This window comes from Anabrus simplex, chromosome 1 (assembly GCF_040414725.1).
Source record: "Anabrus simplex isolate iqAnaSimp1 chromosome 1, ASM4041472v1, whole genome shotgun sequence".
NCBI lineage: Eukaryota > Metazoa > Arthropoda > Insecta > Orthoptera > Tettigoniidae > Anabrus > Anabrus simplex.
The window spans coordinates 711,914,238-711,934,744 of record NC_090265.1 but is presented as its reverse complement, the minus strand read 5'-3'; positions in this window follow the sequence as shown (position 1 = coordinate 711,934,744).

Sequence of the window (20,507 nt, the reverse complement as noted above, 5' to 3'; positions counted from 1 at the left end):
ACCTTTTCTTAATATTATCCCAGTTTGTAATCAATTTTACATCAACGCGTTTGTCAACATTTTCCATAGTCTTACCAAACACACTGTTATTCATGAGCTTGTAGAAATCTTTTTCAAACTCGTTAACCGCATTCGTTCTTAAATTATTGTACAGATCGATATATGGCTTTAGCCACGGTGACTGATTAAATTCTAGTACGCGATGAATTTTGGATAACTTCAAACCATGCTGCAAACACTGTTTTAAATTTCGGTAATGAATGATATACTTAGATTTATCGCACAAATTAGCAATGAGCATTTTCGTCGTTGATGCAATGTACGGGGGCTTCATATTTTCAGGGCAGAACGGTAGGTCATTATGAGAAGTGTGTAACTCTTTAGGATACTGTAAGTCAACTTCGAGGAAATAGCCTTTATCAGCTTCATCACCTAGGGCGTGTAGCTGTAAAGCATCAATTTCGCACTGCGTCAGCCAGCGGAAACCACTCACCGGTAGATGCTGACTCATCGCCCACCCATACTGATTATTAGCATCGAGGTAAACGAAATACCGAGATTCCTGACTGGAATCGAAACTCGGCATGTACTTATTATTAGCCCTCGAATACCGCCCGCTGCACTGACTCAGACCGCCTCGAATTGATGATTTTATGAAGTGCACCATATCGATATCGGTCAGCAGTTCCAAATTCACATGCGTGTGTTTCAACATCGCATCCCAACTTAACCCAGGTGCAGTAAAATACTGACATGGGTCAAGGCTGTAGGTGTTCATGCAAACACAGCGAAAATTTTCAAAAACATCAGCTAACAAAAGTACATCTGTCTTTAAATATAAATCGGAGTATTCACCCAGCGTTTGAATGTGGAACTGCTCCCGGATATGTTGTGCATGTAAATAGTCATCATCACTAATATCTGCTGAATTCAGCGAGCTGTAAAAGGATTGTTTCGATGGTAAGGCACGTTCTTCGAGGCGGTCTAAGCAGTCGAGATATTCATAACAAAAAACACCCTTACGCCGAAGTAAATTAAACTGCGCTTCTTCGGGGAAAACGCGTCGAATTTCTGTAAATTGTTCAGGCTGTAAATGACTAGAAAGTTTATCGAGGCTACTCGCCATAAAGCGAAACGAGTCAAGGAATCTCAGTTTTATAGAATGCTCAGCATCTACTTTTACAGACTTTGCAAACGCAATGTACCGCTCTTTATTCTGAGGGATTATATCTACTTTTTCATCTGAAGCTCCAAATTGTGAAATGATGAAATGAGAGTCGTAACCAGATAAGTTATGAAAAATTACAGGGATAAATTTAGGAACTCTATACTTAAGATTACAGCTATAATGAGCGGCACATCTGTAGAAACCAGTTAAATGATCATGATCAAAAACTTTAGGGTCATTTTCGGAAAATTCCCCATCACAAATGCTACACTTTGTAGCACGTTCATGATCATTTAACTGAATTTCGGTGAGTGGCTTCATAGGAATATTACTATTCAGAATACGACCGAGACGAACTGCATCACTTTCAAGTCTTTCAAAAAATACTTTAGCAGCATCATGTCCTCGATACAGCTCTAACTTGTTAAGCGTACTATCGTAACTACACTTGATGTAATACGCGAAGCTATACGGGACATGCATGTGCGTAGTATTAGTGAAAGAGTTGTCAGGATTAGGTGAGCATGTGTTGCATGGCGTGAGGATGGCTTCAAAGTCTGCATAAATCACGAACGGTACCCACATCTGCTTGTGAAAATTTGTAAATTTTAAAACATTATTGCCTGTAGTAGGTATCTCTGTACGTACATGATTGCAGTCATACTTGGAATGCTTCGTTAACTGATCTTCAGTTCTAAAATACTGCAAGCATCCATCACATAGCCACTTTTTACACTCATGTTTTGACAACTGACTGCCAACAAGTCTACTCAGATTTTTAATCCAGCAAAAGTGGCTATTCACACTGTTTTCAATATAGAGTAAATTAACATGAGTACTCTTCTTATGACATGTATAATACAGAGGACCTACTACAGACTTTTTCTCTACACCATACACATTAATACTAATGTTATTTAGTTCCTCAAAGCGCTTAATATCCTTTATCTGCACAGGAAATTCTATACTATCGAAATTTAGCTGCGTTGAATAGTGTGGGTAGGATGATGTTCTATACGCTACATTCGATTTAGCAGGATTTAAAGCTGACATCACCGCCCATGCAAAACATGCTTCGTCATTGTTTTGGATGTTTACAACAACTTTTCTTTGCTGAATCCATGTCGGCAGCTCAATGTGCGAAGATCCACGCATAGGATTGTACTTATTGATGTTAACTTCTAGATACATTATTTCAACTAAAGCCCACCCTGATTCCTTTTCCTGAAATTCCTCGCTCTTAGTTGAAATAATGTTAGAGACATCCCTAAGTACATCACCAAAATTAGTCGACTGACTTATGACAAAATTCTTCGTATTAAATGATTTAATGTCCGTTATTTCGGATTCATCCGTGCTTTTGATGTACAAGGCGAAAAGTTCAAAATTAACTTTAAATAAATTATGATTGGACAAAGATTTGGCAAGAAGCTGTTGTACATCCTGTTGAACGCAATTTAAAAAGTTTGAAGTGCTCTGAAACTTTTGACTGGTGCTATTTCTGTAACTAGCAATCCTACTTTTAAATGCTGTATTAATTTCCTCGATGTTTGCGTTACTACCACTTCTACACGCATTATTTTTATGCGCATTACTCCGTAAGTGCCCTTGAAAATGCGAAGATGGTATATCAGTGTTACAGTGCTCGCAGTGAATAGTTTGAAGTTCATGATTTTTTCTAGGTTTTTTACTACTAGTACTTTCTACAGCTACATCAGTAGCTGCACGCTTTTTCCCTACTACTACCTGAGGGCAAGTAGATATTTGATGTACCTCTGCTAAGTGAGCCTCGTATCGCACCACGTTAGCGAAATACACACTGCAAACTTTACATAAAGCAGATGTTATGCTAGGGTGTTTTGATTTCATATGGCGCATGAAGTTATCACGCCTTGCAAACGTTACATTACATTCCTCGCAGCAGGGGAACATCTGAAAAGAGAACGAGATTAGGTGAAAGTTACGGAAGAAACCAAGTTTCAACGTATAGAGGTTGGACATGGCTGTGAGTTAGGCCTATAGCATGAGGATTGAAGAGAACGACTAAAGTTACGATGTTCGGAAGAAACCAAGTTTCAGCTTGTTGAGGATAGACATAGCTATGTGCGCGTGTTTGAAATTATACCACGTCTATAGTATGAGGATTGAAGAGAACAACTATTTATCAATAGCTTAAAGTTACGATGTTTTAGAAGAAACCAAGTTTCAGCCCGTTGAGGATAGACATAGCTATGTGCGCGTGTTTGAAATTATACCCCGTCTATAGCGTGAGGATTAAAGAGAACAACTATTTATCAATAGACTAAAGTTACGATGTTTTAGAAGAAACCAATTTTCAGCCTGTTGAGGACAGACATAACTATGTGTGCGTGTTTGAAATTATACCTCGTCTATAGTATGAGGATTAAAGAGAACGACTATTTATCAATACTCTAAAGTTACGATGTTTTAGAAGAAACCAAGTTTCAGCCCGTTGAGGACTGACATAGCTATGTGTACGTGTTTGAAATTATACCACGTCTATAGTATGAGGATTGAAGAGAACAACTATTTATGATTAGCTTAAACTTACGATGTTTTAGAAGAAACCAAGTTTCAGCCTGTTGAGGATAGACATAGCTATGTGCGCGTGTTTGAAATTATACCACGTCTATAGTATGAGGATTGAAGAGAACAACTATTTATGATTAGCTTAAAGTTACGATGTTTTAGAAGAAACCAAGTTTCAGCCTGTTGAGGACAGACATAGCTATGTACGCGTGTTTGAAATTACACCACGTCTATAGTATGAGGATTAAAGAGAACGACTATTTATCAATACTCTAAAGTTACGATGTTTTAGAAGAAACCAAGTTTCAGCCCGTTGAGGACAGACATAGCTATGTGTACGTGTTTGAAATTATACCACGTCTATAGTATGCGGGTTGAAGAGAACAACTATTTATGATTAGCTTAAAGTTACGATGTTTTAGAAGAAACCAAGTTTCAGCCTGTTGAGGATAGACATAGCTATGTGCGCGTGTTTGAAATTATACCACGTCTTTAGTATGAGGATTGAAGAGAACAACAATTTATGATTAGCTTAAAGTTACGATGTTTGAGAAGAAACCAAGTTTCAGCCTGTTGAGGACAGACATAGCTATGTACGCGTGTTTGAAATTATACCTCGTCTATAGTATGAGGATTAAAGAGAACGACTATTTATCAATAGACTAAAGTTACGATGTTTTAGAAGAAACCAAGTTTCAGCCCGTTGAGGATAGACATAGCTACGTGTGCGTGTTTGAAATTATACCACGTCTATAGTATGAGGATTGAAGAGAACAACTATTTATCAATACTCTAAAGTTACGATGTTTTAGAAGAAACCAAGTTTCAACCTGTTGAGGACAGACATAGCTATGTACGCGTGTTTGAAATTATACCACGTCTATAGTATGCGGGTTGAAGAGAACGACTATTTATCAATACGCTAAAGTTACGATGTTTTAGAAGAAACCAATTTTCAGCCTGTTGAGGACAGACATAGCTATGTGTACGTGTTTGAAATTATACCACGTCTATAATATGCGGGTTGAAGAGAACAACTATTTATCAATAGACTAAAGTTACGATGTTTTAGAAGAAACCAAGTTTCAGCCTGTTGAGGACAGACATAGCTATGTACACATGTTTGAAATTATACCGCGTCTATAGTATGAGGATTGAAGAGAACGACTATTTATCAATAGCTTAAAGTTACGATGTTTTAGAAGAAACCAAGTTTCAGCCTGTTGAGGACAGACATAGCTATGTACACGTGTTTGAAATTATACCTCGTCTATAGTATGAGGATTAAAGAGAACGACTATTTATCAATACTCTAAAGTTACGATGTTTTAGAAGAAACCAAGTTTCAGCCCGTTGAGGACAGACATAGCTATGTGTACGTGTTTGAAATTATACCTCGTCTATAGCGTGAGGATTGAAGAAAACAACTATTTATCAATAGACTAAAGTTACGATGTTTTAGAAGAAACCAAGTTTCAGCCTGTTGAGGACAGACATAGCTATGTGCGCGTGTTTGAAATTATACCACGTCTATAGTATGCGGGTTGAAGAGAACAACTATTTATCAATAGCTTAAAGTTACGATGTTTTAGAAGAAACCAAGTTTCAGCCTGTTGAGGGCAGACATCGCTATGTACGCACCTCGTCTATAGTATGCGGGTTGAAGAGAACAACTATTTATCAATAGCTTAAAGTTACGATGTTTTAGAAGAAACCAAGTTTCAGCCTGTTGAGGGCAGACATAGCTATGTACGCACCTCGTCTATAGCGCGAGGATTAAAGAGAACAACTATTTATCAATAGACTAAAGTTACGATGTTTTAGAAGAAACCAAGTTTCAATGAATAGAGGTCAGACATACCTTAAAATCTTCGCGCTGCAAACTGTTACTCGGATAAATAAAATGCGTGCGTTCAAGTCTGAAACTCGAATGATAATATTCTGGTCGTACCTAAAAAGAAGTAACATATATGAATGTAGTGTAGGGTGCATCATCTAACCTAGTTATCTTTACAACTCAAAGTTCGAAAACATACCTTTAAAAAATGCACGTGCTGCAGGCTGTTACTGGGATGGATAAAATTGCGTACTTTCGAACGGTACCTAAAAAAGAACAAACATATATGAATGTAGATGTCTAGCGTAGAAGTTGCTTTGCAAATAAAAAAGTAACTAACAGTTCTACCTTACCTTAAGATAAAGGCTGAAGAATAATATTCACAGCAGACGGGAGATGTGTGTGTACGTAATAAACGCATACAGAGAACTGTGAGCACTTCGCGCAGACTGCAGCGACTAAATATTCTGCTTGTTACCAAGCGGATGCGATAATCGCTGACAACTGCGGTACAGTCGGAACGAAGTGTTTATGCAGCAAGAGCTCTCCCCCTGTAGTCCCGCAGGCTGACGTATTCGAACCTCCTGTTGATGCCGAGGTGCCGGAATTTAAGAGTTCGAGCCTTGGAAAGTTAGCGCGCGATCCTCGACTTCTCGAGGGTACATCCGCGGTATTCCTTACCTGAAGGTATTGAGCTAAAGCTAGATCATGTAATGACGATCGCGCAGGCCCCCCTCGCCTAGCATTTACGGCTTCTAGTTCGAACCCGCTATCTTCTGAAGTAGCGAGAATGATTGAAGAGTGTTGAGGGTGATTCATTTGTCGGATGGAGGCGTTAAGCTATATGCAGGCTTCTTCGGTAGGAGTAGGCTATGTCGGGATATCGATTTAAAAATCCTAGTCAGGAAGGGTACGCGATTCAAATCCTAGCAACTTATACCGTCGGGAAGGGCATCCGGCTAGATCATGTAATGACGATCGCGCAGGTCCCTCGCCTTGCATTTGCGAGTTCGAACCCGCTATCTTCCGAAGTAGCGAGAATGATTGAAGAGTGTTGAGGGTAATTCATTTGTCAGATGGAGGCGTTAAGCTATGTGCAGGTTTCTTCGGTAGGAGTAGGCTATGTCGGGACATCTAGTTATCGATTTAAAAATCCTAGTCAAGAAGGGTACGCGATTCAAATCCTGGCAACTTATGCCGTCGGGAAGGGCATCTAGCTAGAGCATGTAATGACGATCGCGCAGGTCCCTCGCCTAGCATTTGCTATTTTTTACAGCTTCTAGTTCGAACCCGCTATCTTCCGAAGTAGCGAGAATGATTGAAGAGTGTTTGAGGGTGATTCATTTGTCGGATGGAGGCGTTAAGCTGTGCGCAGGCTTCTTCGGTAGGAGTAGGCTATGTCGGGACATCTAGTTATCGATTTAAAATCCTAGTCAGGAGGGGCAACCGGTCGTATAAAACTATGGTGTGAGGCGGGGTGTGCAAAAAAGCTAGCAATGAGTAAGGGCTGTTGATGGGGACGTTAAACCTTGTGCAGACTCCTTCGAAAATGATTTTTTGAGTACAAGACGTTGAGGGTGATTCATTTGTCGGATAGAGGCAATAAGCCTTGTGCAGGCTTCTTCGGTAGGAGTAGGCTATGTTGTAATGTTCGGAAGAAACCAAGTTTCAGCCTACTGAGGTCGGACATTGTCGTGAGGAGTTTGAGTTCAGCTCGAGAAGCTGCTAATAATTTTAATGCGAACTGTACGCGTGTAACGGACTCTGTACCCTGCTGAGGCAAACACATTCCAGCGAGGAGCTAGCGAGCCGGATGCAGCTTGCGTGCGCGCGTGTGTGTGTGTAGGCATGCTATCCAAGAATATTTTTTCCTCGTTCTAGAGTCTGTTACCCTTCCTGATGTAACAAGACTAGGATTTATTTTTTAGACTGCACTTGGCTAGAAATAGCTACATAAAATATCGCAAGAATTTGTTGAGTCGCCCTTCCTAATGCAAAACTGGCTGTATCTAGCCTCTCACATCATACACTATGGTTTTCGATCGGCTGCCCTTCCTGACGTCAAAGAACTCGGATTAAGAATCTGTCGAGAATCGGGGGTTTTACAGCTAGATGCTCTTCTTAGATTTTAAATAGCTGTATCACGAACTATTGTTTTACTGCTGGATGCCCTTCCTGACTAAGATTTTAAATCGCAAGAATTTGTTGAGTTGCCCTTCCTGACGCAAAACTAGCAGTATCTAGCCTCTTACATCATACACTATTGTTTTCGACTGGTTGCCCTTCCTGACAACTCGGATTAAGAATCTGTCGAGAATCGGGGATTTACAGCTAGATGCACTTCTTAGATTTTAAATCACGAACTATTGTTTCACAGCTGGATGCCCTTCCTGACTAAGATTTTAAATCGCAAGAATTTGTTGAGTTGCCCTTCCTGACGCAAAACTAACAGTATCTAGCCTCTTACACTATGGTTTTCGACCGGTTGCCCTTCCTGTCAACTCGGATTAAGAATCTGTCGAGAATCGGGGGATTTACAGCTAGCTTAGATTGTAAATCACGAACTATTGTTTTACAGCCGGATGCCCTTCCTGACTAAGATTTCAAATCGCAAGTATTTGTTGAGTTGTCCTTCCTGACGCAAAACTGGCAGTATCTAGCCTCTTACACTATGGTTTTCGACCGGTTGCCCTTCCTGACGCTGAAAGACCAGGATTTAGCCAGTTACCCTTCCTGATGTAACAAGACTAGGACTGCACTTGGCTAGAAATAGCCACACGAAATTATTATATAGAAGGAGAATTGCTAGGCTGATGACAGCTGTCAGAAAAGCATATAAGTTTGTAAAGCACGTGGAATTTGCCGCCAGCGGGGCAGCACTGTTCTCTCTGGATTAAAAGCTTTGTTTCCAAACAAGAGCACGTGGAATTTGCCGCCACCCGGCAGCACGGTGATTAAAGATGGCGGATGACAGCTGCACATGGGTTTGTAAAGCATGTGGAATTTACCGCCACCGGGCAGCACGGTGATTAAAGATGGCGGATGACAGCTGTCAAAAAAGCACGTGGCTTTGTTTCCAAACAAGAGCACGTGGAATTTGCCGTCACCAGGCAGCACTGAGGTTTCGGTTGCAAGATGGCGGATGACGTACCACATTTCAAAGGTAAGTAGCTAAAGAGGGCAGCACGGTGCTCAAAGATGGCGGATGACAGCTGCACGTGGCTTTGTTTCCAAACAAGAGCACGTGGAATTTGCCGTCACTACATAGAGTGCAGCACTGAGGTTTCGGATGCAAGATGGTGGATGACAGCTGTCAAAGGTAAGTAGCTAAAGAGGGCAGCACGATGCTCAAAGAAGGTGGATCTAAAGAGGGCAGCACAGTGCTCTGTAGTTTAAAGATGGCGGATGACAGCTGTCTAAAAAGCACGTGGCTATCAAAAAGCACGTGGCTTTGTTTACCTCGCGCTAGTGAGGTTAAGTTGGTAGCACTAAGGTTTAGACCCGTCAAGATGGCAGCACTGCCGATGACAGGTGACGAAAGAGGGCAGCATAGTGCTCAAAGATGGCGGATGACAGCTGTCAAAAAAGGGCATAGGTTTGTAAAGCATTTAGAATTTGCCGCCACCACATAGAGGGCAGCACTGCTTAAAGATGGCGGATGACAGCTGTCAAAGGTAAGTAGCTAAAGAGGGCAGCACTGTGCTCTCTGGATTAAAGATGGCGGATGACAGCTGCACGTAGCTGTCAAAAAGCACGTGGCTTTGTTTACCTCATGCTAGTTAGGTTAAGTTGGTACCACTAAGGTTTAGGCCCGTCAAGATGGCAGTACTGAGGTTAGCGATGCGTTGTTGTCTGTCAAAAAGCACGTGGCTTTGTTTACAAATCTGTCAAAAAGCACGTGGCTGTCAAAAAGCACATGGCTTTGTTTACCTCATGCTAGTGAGGTTAAGTTGGCACTACTGAGGTTTAGGCCCGTCAAGATGGCAGTACTGAGGTTAGCGATGCGTTGTTGTCTGTCAAAAAGCACGTGGCTGTCAAAAAACACGTGGCTTTGTTTACCTCATGCTAGTTAGGTTAAGTTGGCACTAGTGAGGTTTAGGTCCGTCAAGATGGCAGTACTGAGGTTAGCGATGCGTTGTTGTCGATGACAGCTGTCAAAAAGCACGTGGCTTTGTTTACAAACCTGTCAAAAAGCACGTGGCTGTCAAAAAGCACATGGCTTTGTTTACCTCATGCTAGTGAGGTTAAGTTGGCACTACTGAGGTTTAGGCCCGTCAAGATGGCAGTACTGAGGTTAGCGATGCGTTGTTGTCTGTCAAAAAGCACGTGGCTGACAAAAAACACGTGGCTTTGTTTACCTCATGCTAGTTAGGTTAAGTTGGCACTAGTGAGGTTTAGGTCCGTCAAGATGGCAGTACTGAGTTTAGCGATGCGTTGTTTCGACGACAGCTGTCAAAAAGCACGTGACTTTGTTTACAAATTCAAATCTCGCGCCAAAATTCAAATCTCCCGCCAAAATTCAAATTTCCCTCCAGAATTCAAATTTCCCGCGGAGGAGGCGGCAGAACCACCCAATTATACTACTTATGGATGGCAGAAAACGACCCAGTGGAGCCGAGTATAGAAAACTTGCCAAAGAAGAAAGGAAGAAAGAAAGCGATGTGCTGTCACAAACACCAATGTTAATGAAGATGAGGGCTGAAAAAAAAATCAAGTAAGTAAATATTAATGTTTATTTCAATAATTAAATTATAGCACATTAGGGAAGAGATGAATTAATTGTACCTTATCGGACTTTACGACATTTTTTAACACTTAATGTTGTAATATATCATATTACTGATTGAATTTGAATCCCAGCTTTTAATATTTTAGATGACGTTGAAGCTGGAGAGGAAGGTACGCAACATGTCGAACTTTGCAAGAAACTCAGTCCTATTAGTGAAGCGAATGAAGATGAATTATCATCTCGTCCAGACCCTACAACTGGTCTTGAAGAAACATCCAAGAATTCCTTTGATTTTAGGGATCCCTTTTCAGGGCCACATAGTTTTTCAGATTCTGAAAGGTGTTACATAACAAAAATGAGCTTTGAAAATCTGATTGAGCCAAATTTAAGTAATAGCAGCAGAGAAGGACATAACTTAACCAAAGATTGGTTTGATGAAGTTCTCAAAAATGAAGAAAAAGTAAAGAGATCATGGTTAGGCTACAGTGAAAGTAAGAAAGCTCTATATTGTGTTCCCTGTAGGCTGTTTTCACACTTAGTATCAAATCAATTTCCTTCCTTAGTTAAAGAAAAAGGACTTTTTAATTTGAGAAACCTCAGTGAAAAATTGCCTGAACATGAAAATTCATCCATCCGCAAACTTTGCTTTTGTTCGTGGAAAGCTTTGGAATCTTGTTTAGGAAAGAGAGATATTGATGCAGAACTCCAAAACCAGATCCATGAAGAAGAGTCTCACTGGAAGGCGGTGTTGCGCTGCATTATCGATGCTATTCTATTCCTAGCAGAGCAAAGGGAGTCCATTCTGAGGAACTAAAGAAAACTGTGGTTTCAGCGACCCATCCAGTGGAAAGTTCTTGAATACAGTACAACTTATAACGCATTACTATCCGCACACTTTATCTTGGTGCATTTGTGTACGGGGGTGAGGAGTAAGGAGGGAGCTGTCCCGGTATCGATAGTGCTGCCTGATGCTGCCAACCAAGACCGACTCCAATCCTCAGACCGTAATATAAAAAAACCATGGCAGCCGAAGTAGCCGGATTGCTGGAATTGGCTAACACGAATATATCACGTACATATTATATATACGGCGGTAATTTAACATGATAAATGTAACATCTTAGGGAACATCACTTTTACACGTTGAAAACTCTTCGCCAACAAGTACGCAACACATATATTAAACTAAAATCACTTAATATATTCTACTAGAAAAGAGACCAACAAGCTGATTATTTAGAAATTTCAATTGGTCAAATAAAGTTTCCTCTTGGATTTCACTTCGCTGGATGGATGAAAATATTATGATAAAACTGTTAAAATGACATTTCTAACATCATCTTGAACGTTTCAAAATAATTAAGGTGCGAAATTCCTTGATTTATTCGTTCTCATGAGAACTGTGAAACATAATTTGTTGCCTTACATTTGAAGTGGTGGACAATTTCTTAAATTCAGCACCCAATGAAAGGGAAGTACACTCGAAATAATAATGTTATTGGCTTTAGGTCCCATTAACTACATTTTACGGTTTTCGGAGACGCCGAAGTGCCGAAATTTAGTCCCGCAGTAGTTCTTTAACGTGCCAGTAAATCTATCGATACGAGGCTGACGCATTTGAGCACTTTCAAATACCACCGGACTGATCCAGGATTGAATCTACCAATTTGGGATCAGAAGGCCAGCGCCTTAACCGTCTGAGGGCCGGTTCTACCACCTGCTGGTAAAGTGGCTGGCAGCTGCCCGGGAGGTAAACTATCTGGGGGTGTAAATCAGCTGGTATTTTGCCTTGCGTGCAACCACCCCCGCACAAGCGCCGGGTAGCTACCCGGAGCTAGACACCGATATATGGAGTTGGCTAGACTGATTTTCAGCGACTTCTCGCTTTCGAGTGTGGTACGATCTATCGTCGGATTTTTGAAGCTCATTTCGATTGTCTTATTTTCCTGCGCTTGCATCTGTTGATTATCATCATAAAGCCTAATAACGGGAGTCTTAAGTGTTATGGATAATGATTTATGTCAAGCTTACGTGATTTTAATCTATGAGCTTCAAAATAAATACCTAATTGGGATTAAAATATCGAGATTACATTTTCTTTCGCCAGTTATAACCTGTCATGTAAGGCAGCGATTATGGAAAGTATTCGCGTAGTAGATTGGTCAAGTCGCTCGCTCCGTAATAGAAGGTACACAGATTTTCATCGTCTTTCTAATTTACATTGGAAAATTTATTTTCGTTCCCTGGCGTTGTTCTTAACTCTTTTTCACGGGCTTCCATATACGTATATACATCCACATTTCCTTACGGACTTATTGCCTTTGAGCATTCTATCTGCAGGCTTCTGTGAATTGATTAAGTATCTCCACGATGCTCTATTTGCAACTAGCTCTGTGACCTCGTTTAGTTCCACGTGCTTCCATTTATTTATTTATTTTTTGCTAGGGGCTTTACGTTGCACCGACACAGATAGGTCTTATGGCGACGATGGGATAGGAAAGGTCTAGGAGTTGGAAGGAAGCGGCCATGGCCTTAATTAAGGTACAGCAACAGCATTTGCCTGGTGTGAAAATGGGAAACCACGGAAAACCATCTTCAGGGCTGCCGATAGTGGGATTCGAACCTACTATCTCCCGGATGTAAGCTCACAGCCGCGCTCCTCTACGCACACGGCCAACTCGCCCGGTCTTCCATTTATTGATAATGCACTTCATTCTTTATGAAGATAAAGTTGGAAGGTACTGTTAAAGAACTAATCGGGGTAAATGTCCATTATAGGAAGAGGAATTCGGGAATGGAATAGTTTCCAATTTCTTCGAAATCATATACAAGAAGACTACAGGTATGTAAACAACTGATAGGGAATCTGCTACCTGGGAGACAGTCCTATATGCTACGGTGTATTAATCGTAACATCACTTTCTATAAGTAGCACACATATAAAGCATTTTCCTAGTAGACATAATATTGTGATTAAATATTTCAATGAAATATATTACCAAAAGAACGTATGTAAAGAGGCATATAGATTAATACAATGCTAATAATGAAAAAAAAGATTCGTCATAACGAAGACTCGAACCTGAACACCTCGTATTATGAACTGAGCGCGTTAGCCATTACGCTGTGTGGAGTGGGGCAATTGCAATACATACACTAACTTATATCTGGTGTCTGAAAACTGATAAAGTAAAAAATTAAATCCCATTTGAAATTATTTCCAAATAGGTTATGATTTTATATGCTTGTGGAGTTTCTTTGTGAAAGATTGACGTATAAAATGTGTTCCATACAATATCAATGCAAGAGGCTGGTGTGACCATTGCAACTCAAGGGAAGCATTAACTTCAAAATCCTGCAATACAATATCGATCACTATTAAAGTATAATGCTTTTTTCAGTATACTAAGCTAATTTGTGTTGTATGTCACCAGAAATACAGCTAATAATGTTCAGCTCTCAAAACTTGCCCGGCGGGTAAAGTCTTATCGGGCCCTCGAAGTAGCCGATAAATTACGCGCCAGGTAACGACGATTTATGCTGCCGATAGCGCTACCTGGGAGTGGTCGAACGGAAACATCCTTTTACGCGGAAGGCAAGTTACACGGTACTTTACCAGTAGGTCGTAGAACCGTTCCTCTGAGCCTCTCAGCCCAACTACACCCGAAATGATTATCTTAAGGGAACCTGGGACACATTTTCTTATTTTCCACAATTTTTGAGCAATCACGATAAAATTAATATAGAATATGTAGGACTATTGTGGAAAGAATATATCTTAATTTCAACTTAATATCCTCAGTAGTTCATGAGATATGATGTACTTTGTGTTTATGACACTCGCGAAACAGGCAACTTTCAAAAAGTTCCCTGCGGGATGGATTTTTACCTGAGAGTTTGAAAACTTGTGTAATGATTCTTCCTTATAATACAAAACAACTCTAGGATGGAATTTTTGATTCACCCTATGTTGCTCAATTAACTCCTGTTTCAATTTTTTAATTTTATTTCATGTAATTTTCCACTAATTTTCTGTACATTTTGCCTCATAAAATGAGTATGTTGAAGAAGATTGCAAAATCCATCCTACAATTTCTTTGTTAGGTCACATAGAAGCTACGTACCGACTTTGGTAAATATAGGTTTAGATGTGACCCGCATGGAACACTGCAGGTTACAAAAAATGGTGTTTTGAGTTAAATGAATTTTAGTTCTAAAACCATTAAAAATTTTCATAATGGCCTTTCCAAATCTCTTTAAATTCACCAGCACTATAACTCCTACCCTCCTGTTTCTTCTTGGCTTCCTTCCTGTGTACCTTGAGGATATTCAGTTTTTTCCTGGCTGTTTTCTTTTGTTGTGTGACTGACCGCTGACTGTAAAATTTTCTTCTTCCATCTCTTTGTGTGGCAAGTTTGTTGGATACTGGTGAAAGTTTATAATTCCTTATGGCCATTTTCATTTCTTGTGTTGCACTACATCACATGTTGTATTCTGCAACTGCATTAGAAACAGCTATTCCAAGTCGTTTTGAGGACAAAGAGGTCTCTTTTGGGCACTTTTTCCATATACATGCATGAAGACTTTCATTGCATTTTGAGTAGCCCCTCTACAACATCTAGACAGAAGTTCTGTTGATGCCAGCCTTTGGTATACAGGCGCAATTTTCAGCAGCATTGCAGTTGTGAATTTAACTGACATTTTTTGTGGGTTTTGAGGGGTTTGTCCAGTTGCAATACTCTTGTTGTAGAAGCACCATGATTCAGGTCCTTGGGAGCATTTCTTATGCTTAGGATCTTCATCTGTGGAGGAGTAATGGTATAGTGGTGCATATATTGCAGATTTCATATTATCTACTGAGAGAATATTTGCACATATTGCCTGCCTATAATAATTTGTGAACTTCACAGTAGTTGCTTCTTTCAAACTTCCAGGCGCCCTTCCACCAAGTGTAGTTCCTTTTACATTCCACTATTTCACCAAATTCCTCAAACCAGTCCCCATCCTTTTTGCAACATGGTTAATGCACTCTTCTTTCTTCAATTGTACATCTGGCTGATATACTGCTTCATTTAAAAGGTGGAGAAATGTTTTGGCATCCCCATTAGAAAGCACAGTTGTGTAGCGCATGCCACATTTTTTCACTGATTTATTCCATAAAATATCAGCTGCGAATACTTCAATTGCTACAGATGATCCCTCATAATTCCTGCAGCATTCCCCACATGCTTTATGACCTTCCAGCCATATATTATATTCTGGAGAATCATCACCCAGTTCATGAGCAGTTACAACACACATGTTACAATATTTAGATAACACATGGTAATCTATTACTAATCCACTCAGAATGTCAATCACTATGCCAATGCCATAGACAGATGTATGGCCATGCTTGTGCCATGTTCCATCAACTGATACAACAATGCCAAGCACTTGTTTATCTACATTGGATGGATCTACTTCCTCATGATTTGATATAATATTCAATAAAAAATTCCCACAACCTTGCTTGCAATTCACAAAACTGACCAAAACAAACCCAATAGTAAACAAGGAAGTGTATAGGCTGATGTCAGGCTGTCCACAACCTTATTAAATATATGCATTTGATTACAACTCTCAAACATATTAAAATACTACTTCTAAAAACACATAATTTTTTCAAGTCAACATGTCACTAGAATGGATATAATTGTAAACATGTTTTAAAATATAAAGTTTTATGTTGACTAAATTGTAGGTTCAAGTAGTTCATTACATAGCCACCAGATGGCAGTATATATTCCAATATTCAAAAATAGTGTCATCTCAATGCTACTGTAAAGAGGGAACTAATGGTAACAGAAGGGACACGGATAGCCGAGCATACAGAGGAATGGGGGCGTGGTGGAGAATTAAATGACCGTGCAGAGCCATTTAAAAACGGCCGTAACTACGCCAAAAATAGTCACAGCGACACAAAACCACTTTTGTGACGTAGAGGAAGGTTAATACAATTTATTTATGCCAGAATTCAAATTTCGACAATTTCATCCATTTACAGAAAAAAATGTGTCCCCGGTCCCCTTAACCCAATGAACGGCCCTGGTAATGTTGACGTATGGCAATAACAGCACTTCACACAATGGTAGTAACCTTAGTAATGAAACGTTCAGACGCTAAAGGTTTTTACCCGTTAAAGAACATGAGTGCAAAAACTCTCTTGACTAAACATTGATATTTAACCACATGGACGAGCTTCAGTTCGCCGAAGTCTGCATGATAACAGATAACCACAGCATGAATCGGAAGGTGTTGGTAGTGTAAAACCTTACGTTACAAACCCAGCTAATCCCTCTAAGTCACTATTCCTTCTGTGTAACAGTATACAGATTGCTACATCTGTCACACTTATAAGTTTTGTTATACTCCAAGATCCAGCCAAACATTTCCGCAGGCAAAGCACGGATTATTGTAAAATACACTTGCATCTAAATCACTCGACATTTTGAAGCACATAGACACTGACGGAATGAAACAATATCAATTATATTCTATCTAAATATTTTTCGAGGAACACGAACAGTTTGGAAGTAGAGAAATGGCTACCCTAACCTCAGAATTATTCTCAAAATGATGTATGCACGCTACAATTTTGTCATGGACTTCAAAATATTCACGATGTTTGTTCCTAATCCATTTCTTTCTTAATGTTCTATTCCGTAGGAAACTTAAGAATAGTTGTATGAGAGGCATTGCCATAGTTAGACTAAAACCTGGTCTACCTAGTGTACTCATATTTTTAATGGGTAAAAACACGATCAATACAAGCATATTTTCACATTACTGCGTATAATTACAGATCCTGTGTGTCCACTGACTCATATAAATACACTCGCACACTTCTATTCTACAAAGAAACAAACATTTATCGTCAACTTTCATAAAATTACACAGACTACAAAAACAAAACAAACCCACATTTCCAACAATTTCGGCTACTCGATTCGCCATCTTTGAACGATCGAGAGTTGCATTAAGGTCTGAGGATTGGAGTCGGTCTTGTGCCAACTGAATGAAAATGAAATCTGAATTGAATCGAGAATATGATCGATCGATATGAAATTTCTAAACCGTTATCATCTTAAGCCAACAACTATGTCACATACACATTATATAACATTATAAAACATTTCTCGATGCGAATCTTGTTCCTAGCATGAATTCTATACTTTGACTTTGTTGTGTAAACAACAACAGTACTAGTACGTAAAGTGTACGCCAGATGTCGCACAACGATGCTTAAGCGATTCATAGTTTGTGTTTCAAAGGTTGCCAGTACGAATCTCGAAGATCGCCGATGTCGACCGATTCAGCACTAGGGTGTAAATGCACCAAGATAAAGTGTGCGGATAATACAATGTCCCTCTTCTACAACATATTGAGCGGCATAAGAAAGGGCAAATCTCGTATTTCTCACATAAAATACAAGATGAGTTCCTTGAAATTATTGCCAATAACATAAGGCAGAAGATAATACAAAACATTTTGGATGCGAAATATTATTCCTTAATATTTGACTGCACTCCGGATATCAGCCACAGTGAGCAAATGACTCAAGTAGTTCGTTACGTCAAAGCAAATATATCGGAGGTAGAAGACAGTTTTCTTGATTTTTTCCCAGTTAGGCCCGGTTTCACAGTATACGCTTAAGCCTTGGATCGGGCTTAAGCGGGAGCTTAAACTCTGGACGAGTTTCACAGTGGGGTGTGCAAGTGGTAAGCCGAGCTTATCTGTGACTGGCTTAAGCTGTATGAAACTGTGGTTTAAGCTAAGGATTCAGATCAGATGGTAGAGCGCTGGCCCTCTAATAGCCCAACTTGGCAGGTTCGATCCTGTCTCAGTGAAGGTGCTCAAATTCATAGTTAGTGGAACGTAAAACCAATTACATTAATAAATAACATTTCTGAATATATTTCGAGGCTCAAGAGACAAAAATGTCGGTCGGTCACTTGCTTTCTTGGCTTACGCTGCGTGAACCATCAACGATAGAAACCAAGTGTAAGTGTACGAATTGTAGAGCATAGAAACCTCTACAAAAAAGTCCGCGATGGTATATACCTATTTCCAACCGTTTGCCCTCTAGAAACGATGTATAACCTACAAGTCAATCAATCATAGGCTACGGATGTAAACAGATGAGAATTGAATCACTGCGCATGCGCAAGCATTACCAACTTCGGAGATGTTCAGCTTAGTAAAGCTGCACATGGTCCCCCTACTGTGAAACTCGTAGTGTTTAAGCCAAAGAGTAAGCCTTGCTTAAGCGGCGTGCGTGGCTTACTAAAGCTTCGGCTTAAACTCAAACTGTGAAACCGGGCCTTAGTGACAAAACTGGTGATGGTCTCAGCCAAGAAATCCTAAAAAATAGACAAAGATGGACTGAACTTAGAGAACCGTAGAGGTCAATCCTACGACAATGGGGCAAATATGGCCGGGAAGTATATGGGAGTTCAGTCCAGACTACCGTACTTCAGGGGAACGAGCTAGCATATTTTGTCCGATGTAATGCTCACTCCCTCAATTTAGTTGGTGCTAATGCGGCCAGTGCTAATTTTATGGCTCATAATTTTTTCGAAACTTTGAACAGTATGTATTCTTTCTTTGCGGTTTCAACTTCACGCTGGGAAGTCTCCAAAAGTATGTGCCACTGACATTGAAACCTGAAAGCAATACAAGATGGTCTGCAAAATTAGATGCGGTCGAAGCTGTGTATAAACATTACGGTAAAGTTGTGCAGGCTCTGGAGGATCTTAAAACCATGATATCTCAACGCCTCAAACTAAGAAACTTGGGAAACTTGAATTCATCGTTTTCACATGTTTTTGGCATGCTTTCTTCAAAAAGATCAATCATGCCAATGAGTTTTTGCAAAGAAAGGATGTAACAGTAGATTTCCCCACCCGGAACCTTCAAGGTCTTTTAACGTTCTTGAAGTTTTGCAGAGAGTTTGCTCCATCTGAGGCCATAACTGAGGGTAAATTCTTAGCAAGCATGAGTGATCTACCATCTGAGTTCTCAGAAAAAAAGACAAAGAAAAAAGAAAAAAAAGTCTGATGAGCTGTGTGGCGATGAAGCTCCTACAAGTACTGAGAATGTGTACCAAGTAGCTATGTTAGAGGTTATTGACCAGATGATTACAGAACTCAGTGACAGGTTTAAGGCTTTGGAGAACATAAACAGCAAGTTTGGATTTTTGAATGCAGTTCGAATTTAAAAAATGCAAACAAAAGATCTAAAAATGAAAACAGAAAAATTGGCAAACATCTACACTGCCGATCTCAACAATGAAGAATTTAAATCTGAAATAGAAAGTTTCAAGCACCACGCTTTATCAGTTGACGGAAATTTAAAGGAAGCCACATCAAGAAAAATGTTAAGTCTTATTTATAAAAATAAACTAGAGGAAGGCTACCCTAACATTACTACTGCACTGAGAATGTTCCGCACGTTGTCAGTTACAGTTCCATCTGGAGAACGAAGTTTTAGCAAACTCAAAATCATCAAAAGCTACATGGGAAGTACAATGGGACAGGAGAGACTCTCTAATCTAAGTATAATATCAACTGAACACAAACGAGCATCCCTAATCAACGTTGATGACATCATCAGTACATTTGCAGCTAAGACGGCTCGAAGAATTCAATTTTGAGGTACAATACATAACAAATTTTTGCGTAGTTACAATTGAGTTACACTACAAACAAATTATTTGTAATAGTCATGTATAAGTGTATTAATATAAGCGTTTTTCAATATAAGTGTAATGTATGTATTAATATGTATAAGTATATTAATATAAGTGTTTTTCTTCATAAATAAAACTTCTTAATAGTATACATATGGTGTGTAATTTGAACTGCCGCAACTAAAAATATAGCTTACGGAGGTATTATATTTTAGCGGTAGGGTGAGGGAAAGGAAGGGGGTCGGGGGATGGAGGGCGGCAAACTGATCTTTGCCCACCCTGACAAATCTCCTAGTTCCGGCCCTGTGTACGTAAATTAGAGACCAATTCCTTGAACGTAGATCTCAATAGGTGGAGCTATCTTGTGACGGGGCATGGGAATGTTTTGTGCTGGATCAACTGCCGTATTATTATACGTAGATCTTGATGCTACATGTTTCTTTCAATTTATTGGAACTCCTCTCCTGCAGATGGACTGAAAGGAAGCATTTGT